Genomic DNA, 8,204 nt, shown 5'->3' on the forward strand with positions numbered 1-8,204 from the left:
TCATTAGCAAGTGATGATAGCTAACGGATGGCCCATTGTCTGTCATCCGGAGTGGGTGATAGCAGCTAATGGCCCACAGCTGGTGGTAATAGAATACTTAACTACATCAATATTGCAACCTAGGACATTATCCACCCCTTATTCTATTACCATCTACAGAGTTCTCACTTAAGATAAGGTCTCCTTGTGGGACACAACGGGTTTCCCCATCTGCCTGCATCACCCACCAAGTATAACCAGGTCCTTGGGCAAAAACCACTCCACGGATGGGTTTGCCTTTCCCTGAGGTGGGACTAATCCAAACAGTCTTTCCTAAAAAACCTCTTATGTGTACCACAGGGACTTTATCTCCATCCACTGTGTGCAAAGGTTCAGACTCGGCAGGACCGGCTCGATTGATAGAACCTCTTGTGTTAACCATCCAGGTGGCCTTTGCTAAATTCAGTTCCCAATTTTTGAAGGTTCCCCCACCAAGTGCCTTCAAAGTGGTCTTCAGTAGTCCGTTGCACCGTTCAACTTTCCCGGCAGCTGGTGCATGATAGGGGATATGGTATATCCATTCAATTCCATGTTCTCTAGCCCAGGTGCTTATGAGGCCATTCTTGAAATGGGTTCCATTGTCAGACTCGATTCTCTCAGGGGTACCATGTCTCCACAGGACTTGCTTTTCCAGACCCAAGATGGTGTTCCGGGCAGTAGCATGAGGCACAGGGTAGGTCTCTAACCATCCTGTGGTTGCTTCCACCATGGTCAGCACGTAGCGCTTTCCTTGGCGGGTTTGGGGAAGTGTGATGTAGTCAACTTGCCATACTTCCCCATACCTGTACTTTGACCATCGTCCACCATACCACAGAGGCTTCACCCGCTTGGCCTGTTTGATTGCAGCGCAAGTCTCACAGCTGTGGATGACCTGTGAGATGTTGTCCATGGTCAAATCCACCCCTCGGTCACGAGCCCACCTGTATGTCGCATCTCTCCCTTGATGACCAGAGGCATCATGGGCCCAACAAGCTAGAAATAATTCTCCTTTGTGCTGCCAGTCCAGATCCACCTGTGACACTTCCACCTTGGCAGCTCGGTCCACCTGCTCGTTGTTACGATGCTCTTCATTAGCCCGACTCTTAGGTACATGTGCATCCACATGTCGAACTTTCACAGTCAGCTTTTCTGCCCGGGCGGCGATGTCCTGCCAAATCTCAGCGGCCCAGATGGGTTTTCCTCTGCGCTGCCAGTTAGCCTTTCTCCAGCGATCTAACCATCCCCACAGTGCATTGGCTACCATCCAAGAGTCGGTGTAGAGATAAAGCCTTGGCCATTTCTCTCGTTCGGCAATATCCAAAGCCAGTTGGATGGCTTTAAGCTCCGCGACCTGACTCGATCCACCTTGTCCCTCGGTAGCCTGTACAGCTTGTCGTGTGGGGCTCCATACTGCAGCTTTCCATTTCCGATCTGCGCCTACAATTTGGCAGGACCCATCGGTGAAGAGGGCATAGCGTCTTTCACTCTCCGGCAGCTCGTTATACGGGGGTGCTTCCTCGGCACGTGCTACTTGCTCCTCTGCATCTTCTGAAGATAATTTAAAAGTCTCACCTTCAGGCCAGTTTGTTATAATTTCCAGAATCCCAGGGCGATTCGGGTTTCCAATACGGGCGCGCTGCGTGATGAGGGCAATCCATTTGCTCCACGTGGCATCAGTGGCATGGTGGGTAGAGGGAACCCTTCCCTTGAACATCCACCCCAGCACTGGCAGTCGGGGTGCAAGGAGAAGTTGTGTTTCTGTGCCGATCACCTCTGAGGCGGCTTGAACTCCTTCGTAAGCTGCCAAGATTTCTTTCTCGGTGGGAGTGTAGTTGACTTCAGACCCTCTGTAACTTCGACTCCAGAATCCCAGTGGTCGACCTCGGGTCTCACCAGGCACTTTCTGCCAAAGGCTCCAGGACAGACCATGGCTCCCGGCTGCAGAGTAAAGCACATTCTTTACCTCTGGTCCTGTCCTGACTGGTCCCAGGGCTACCGCATGAGCGATCTCCTGTTTGATCTGGGTGAAGGCTTGCTGCTGTTCAGGGCCCCAGTGGAAATCGTTCTTCTTGCGGGTTATGAGGTAGAGAGGACTCACGATCTGGCTATACTCAGGGATGTGCATTCTCCAAAAGCCTATGGCGCCTAGGAAAGCTTGTGTCTCCTTCTTGTTGGTTGGTGGAGACATCGCGATGATCTTATTGATGACCTCAGAAGGAATCTGACGCCGTCCGTCTTGCCACTTTACTCCCAGGAACTGGATCTCTCGGGCAGGTCCCTTGACTTTACTCTTCTTGATGGCAAAACCGGCTTCCAAGAGAATTCTGATGATTTTCTCTCCTTTCCCAAATACTTCCGTTGCTGTGTCCCCCCACACAATGATGTCATCAATATACTGCAGATGTTCTGGAGCCTCACCCTTTTCCAGTGCAGCCTGGATCAGTCCATGGCAGATGGTGGGACTGTGCTTCCACCCCTGGGGCAGTCGGTTCCACGTGTACTGAACACCTCTCCAGGTGAAAGCAAACTGAGGCCTGCACTCTGCTGCCAGAGGAATGGAGAAAAAGGCATTGGCAATATCAATGGTCGCATACCACTTCGCTGCTTTGGATTCCAGCTCATACTGAAGTTCCAACATGTCTGGTACAGCAGCACTCAGTGGTGGTGTGACTTCATTCAGGCCACGGTAATCCACCGTCAGTCTCCATTCTTCACTGGACTTACGCACCGGCCATATAGGGCTGTTGAAGGGTGAGTGAGCCTTGCTGACCACCCCTTGGCTCTCCAGTTCCCGAATCATCTTATGGATGGGGGCCACAGAGTCTCTGTCAGTGCGGTATTGCCGGCGATGCACTGTTGCTGTAGCAATTGGTACCCGCTGTTCTTCAATTCTCAGCAGTCCTACAGCAGATGGGTTGTCTGAGAGACCAGGCAGGGTATTCAGTTGTCTTATGTCTTCCGTCTCTACGGCTGCTATCCCAAAAGCCCAGCGATGTCCCTTCGGGTCCTTGAAATATCCACTCCTGAGATAGTCTATGCCGAGGATGCATGGGGCGTCTGGACCAGTCACAATGGGGTGTTTCTGCCACTCGTTCCCAGTTAAACTCACTTCAGCTTCCAGTACAGTCAGCTGCTGGGATCCTCCTGTCACCCCAGAAATGGAAATGGATTCGGTCCCCACATACCTGGATGGCATCAGGGTGCACTGAGCGCCGGTATCAACCAAAGCCGTGTATCTTTGTGGGTCAGACGTGCCAGGCCATCGGATCCACACAGTCCAATAGATCCGATTATCCCTTTCCTCTACCTGGCTAGAGGCAGGGCTCCTCTAATCCTGGTTTTGGTGCACGATGTTCTTCTGTAAATGTGTTCCTGAGGTTCCTTCAAGAGGATCAGTCATATTATCATTTCCATTCTGTCGGGGGTTCTGTCCACAAGAGACTGGGGCAGTGTTATACCTAGATGAGCTTCTTGAGGTGGATGTTTCTGTTTTCAATTCACGTACCCGGGCTGCTAAGGTGGAGGTGGGTTTCCTATCCCACTTCCTCATGTCTTCCCCATGCTCTTGAAGGAAAAACCAGAGGTCACGTCGTGGAGTTTGTTTTCTTTCCCTGACTGGAGTACGTCTGCTCCTGATGGCAGAGACTCGGGTTGGTTTTGGTGTGGCATGGAAAAATCTTTCTGTGAGCTCTTTCCGTAGCTTCTGATGGCTCTCTTCAATCAATCTCCGGACTTGCTCGGCCAGGTTTGTTTCTACCGATGAGACCTGGGTGCGTAGTGGGGCGGTGACAGTGTCCTCATAAATTCTCAGTTTGTTTGCTAACACGCCCACCTGGTCTTCGCCTTCCCTCCACTGCAATGTTGCCAGGTAACGAGAGTATATCTCTGGTCCGAGCCGCGCGAATCTTAGCCACATTTGTGAAGTGCACTGGACATTATCTGGGCTCTTGGGGAATCTCTCGTTGTCTGAGAAAATGATCTCTAGTACGGCCAATTCCCTCAGGCATCGGATACCTTGTTCTATTGTGTTCCATTTCCTTTGGTGCATCTGGAGGTCTTCTTTGCACAGGTATCTGTCCCGTACACTCAGCAGCAATCGCCGCCAGAGGCTGAGAGTTTCCTGGGTTTTCCCAATCCCTTGGTCAATGACCACATCCTGAGACAGGGATCCCAGTTGTCTGGCCTCACTTCCATCCAGAATGGTGTCATTAGCTGCGGCGTCCCAGATACGGAGCAGCCAGGTCAAGATGGACTCATTCGCCTGCCGGGTGAATTCCCTCCGTAGGTCACGCAGCTCCCCCAGGGATAGAGAGCGAGTGATAATCTCCGGCTCCGTCTCTTCTGCTTGGTGAGATGGTCCTGCTGCATCCTCATCAGTCGCTGTGCGGACTGATTTGCTCTTGGATTTCTTTTTCTGGACGGGGGCAACCACTACTGGCTTTGGCTGCTCTGATTCAGCAGTGGTCTGTGTTGAGACATTGACTGCTCCTTTGGTTCCTTTCCTCTTAGTGGCAGTTTGCGTGGACATGGTGCCTGCTGACTTGTTTCTTTTCTCCTCCTCTTCAAGAAGACGCTGTACCACACCAAGTATTGTTCTGATCTTCAGCAAGATGTACACGATGCTGATCAAAGAAAACAGAACTGACAAAAAGATTATGCCATCCTTAGCATCCAGAGGGAACTCAATATTTTCAAAAACGGCCGTGCCTGACCTGAAAGGCTGGAAGAAACCATTCTCTCCTCCTAGCCCCAGAGGGTGGGTGCGATTGCTGAGCAGGTCCCAGACGAAGCAGCTCAGGTTAGGCCAGGCAGACAAAGTCGAGTATATATAACGAATGGTGTTCATCGCCTCACAGGTAACCATGCCATAGGCATAATAAACCAATAGAGCAATTCTCATGCCATTTCCTGGTCGCAACAGGAGCAGTACGACGGGCAGATAGTATCCCATTTGAGGAAAGATATAGAGAGCGAGGTACAGTACCCATATAGATAAGCCGAGCATCATGGTGCTAGGATTTCTGAGTTTCCCCAGGTCGTGCCCCACGTTGGGCGCCAAAATATGTCTTGGTTTGAAAACAAACCAGTGGGAGATCACAAGTCAAGATTGAAATTAAAAATAAGTGAGATAATACAAGGAAAAGCACTGACAAAGTCAGATACAACCTAACACCCTGTTAGGGTGGTAGTAGCAGTCCAACTGAAGTAGTCCAGTTGAAGCGGTGATCCTGAGAAGGTCTAGTCTCCAGCTGAAGATCCAGTGGTAGCTCTGGTCCTCTGGGAACCCAGTAGACAGGGCTAGCTCAGGCAGTTCCAAGGCCAGGTTATATCCAGGTGGGAACACCTGGCTCCTCCCTCCTCGGCAGAGCATCTCACAATGGGATGAGATAAGTCCATGAGTCACACGGTGGGTCCCTGATGGACCATTGCCTGTCATGCGGGGTGGGTCATTAGCAAGTGATGATAGCTAACGGATGGCCCATTGTCTGTCATCCGGAGTGGGTGACCATACAAAGCTATAGAGTAGCTGGGTTAATAATCCCTTCTTGTCAACCTAAAAATAGGTTTCTCCCAATGGCAGATAGATGGGTTTTTTGAAGTTACAGCACTGGTGTTCAGATTAATGGCTCCTGTCTGTCTGTCTGTCTGTCACCTGGAATGGAGACTTTCAATAAATGCTTTCAGCATGACTATAATTGGCTCTTCTTGGGTTTAGTTATTTGCAAATATTTTATTGGCAATTCTTTGCAAATGAAGTTGCTTAGCCCTGATTGAAAGTAAATGGAAACCATTCAGAAGTAATGCAAAAAAAGGTTTAAGTGTTCTCAGGAGAGGAAAAGAACTCTTGATTTGAGGTTAAAGTCTACAGAATAATCAGCTTCAACAGATTTTTCCCCCCAAGTGCTTTGCTCCTACCATCTAACCCATTCCTGTTAGGAGAACCTTTGAGAAGGAATCATTCCGAGCACTGCTGCCCTAACCCTTGCACAGGGGATGTTGATCCTGCTAATGCAAGTCTAGATTGTGATTTGGTTATGATGCTTCCTGTCCAGCACTGGAACACTGTTAGACTCAGGCAGAAGCTTTCCACAACACCATGAGACCTTTCGGTTACCACTCAGCTGTGTCAGCTGTGAATCGCTGACCGAAAAGGAAAATGCTTCAAGACCATGTCCAATTGCATGAGCTTCCAGCCTTCCAGAACTGTTAGCACTCACCTTTAGAGACAGCAGATTAGGCTCACTGTTAGTGCCTCACCAGCTGGCACTGCATCACTTAATGGGTGAGCTTTCCATTCTACTCTGATCAAAATAAAATAGAAAATAAAATTCATCACAAACATTGTACTGTACGCATACCATCCAAAATACCTGTTTGAAAAACACACTTGGTGCATATGTTGCATGAATAATTTGGTGTCTGAAGAAGTTATATTCCACCCAGTTTATCAGTAAAAGTCACTGAAGCACTAGAAAGATGCACATTTAATCAAAATCTAAGTTATAATTACTACAGAAAGTTATTATTTTAGAAAATTACAATTCCTTTCCTCAGTAACATTATCATCTAAAATCTTATTCATTCATGACTAGCCTATAGCAAACTCAGCATTCATTCTAATGACTCTAGAAAGCAGTATTATTATACAGTAAAAATAATTTAAGTCAATACTTACTAAATGAATAAATACAGGTCTTTGACAGTACCTCCCCAGAGTATGTGAAAACTACTTTTCCATTTACCATCTCCTTTTCAAAGTAGTATTTTTTTATACCTAGCTGTAATTATTGGATCAGCTGTACTGTTGCTCAAGTTATCTAGAATATACCACACTAATATTCTAGAATCGTTTGGGATTAAATGAAACCAGGTCATAACTCTGGTATCAGACCAGACATGGACTGTGTTTTATTCCTCCTTGTTTTCAGAATAATTGGAAAAAAAAAAAAGAAAAAAAAATTGTAACTAATACCTTTGTGGAGTGGTAATGACATCTCTGAGCAAAAATTACTGATTTACTTCTTCAAACTTATTTTTAGGTGTGTGCACACATGAAAAATGTGATTTTCCTCCAGAGAATAATTTTCAGAGAGAGAGAAAGAGTTGGCTGATAGCAAGGACTTTGTTATCTGCCCAAGTCAAAACAAAAAAGCTTTAAAGATGTTCAGCATGTACAGTTTTATGGGAAGTGGTCTTTGTTCACTCTGTTTTCAAGAAAAGTCAGTTCTGTATGCACAAGACCTTGATGCTGCCAAGAGATCGATGCCGAGAGGTCATTTATCCAAACTCACTCATTTCATGCAACGGTCAAACCGTATGCAAGCAAAACACAGGAAACAATAAAACAATGAAATATTCCATTATTCACTGCATGGAAGCAACACTTTTCTAGGCATATATTGTGTGTGACAAGGACCAGAACAAAGCCTGCTTTGCTGTCCTCTGCAAGCAGTTTCTCACTATGAGATGAAAGGCAGACCTCAGCTTTAATGCACCTGAGGAGACAGGAACCTCATTTTGTAGAAGCTCACAAAGGTCACAGGATTCCTAGGACAGAGTGGAACACACACACAGATGAGAACAAGGGGACCCAGATAAATGTCTCTGCAGCTCTGTGTTCTGACAGCCAGCTGGACAAGGGGTGCTGGGTGGAAGCAGAACACAAAGGCATCACCAAGCATTTATCTTAAACTGGTAATTTATGAAAAGCCTGCAAACTGGCACATCTTCAGTGGGGATATATTTATTGGACAAAGCCCAGAAATATGAATCAAGACCAAGCAAATTTCAGACTACAAAAATTCCTCTGCTTCTTACAATATACAATGTGTTGTAAAGAACACAAAACCATAGAAACTTCTGCTTTGTAAGGGATGCACAAGGATTATCCATTACTCTCCATCAATCTACATTCTGCACCTCTAATCTTTTTAAATCTCGATAAAAGCCACGTGTCATAAGAATATATTTGAAAACTGAACTTACATTCAAATCTATTTGAAATTTCAATACAGAGCAACACAGATTGCAGATACTCAGTATTAAGACTGTGATATTATATAATCACCATTTTTTAGGAAAATATATTTTGTTGTACAAAGTACAACACAAGTAATACACTTTGTATAGCCCTGTACAGCTGGTGTAAGGGGAAAAAAAGGTCATAGGCAGTTTGCCAACTATTT

At 46.7% G+C, this 8,204-nt stretch overlaps 1 long non-coding RNA gene across 1 annotated transcript in view; it reads right to left on the bottom strand.

The window, feature by feature from the left end:
• LOC146434432 (uncharacterized) overlaps positions 1-6,312 on the bottom strand; it is a 48,670-nt gene extending 42,358 nt beyond the window's left edge. The window contains exon 1 of the long non-coding RNA XR_014853265.1: positions 6,237-6,312. This is a non-coding gene — a long non-coding RNA (uncharacterized LOC146434432). The remainder of the gene's footprint in view (positions 1-6,236) is intronic.
• Positions 6,313-8,204: the final 1,892 nt, after the last annotated feature.

This window comes from Lichenostomus cassidix, chromosome 7 (assembly GCF_008360975.1).
Source record: "Lichenostomus cassidix isolate B80296 chromosome 7, HeHo_3.0, whole genome shotgun sequence".
Taxonomy (NCBI): domain Eukaryota; kingdom Metazoa; phylum Chordata; class Aves; order Passeriformes; family Meliphagidae; genus Lichenostomus; species Lichenostomus cassidix.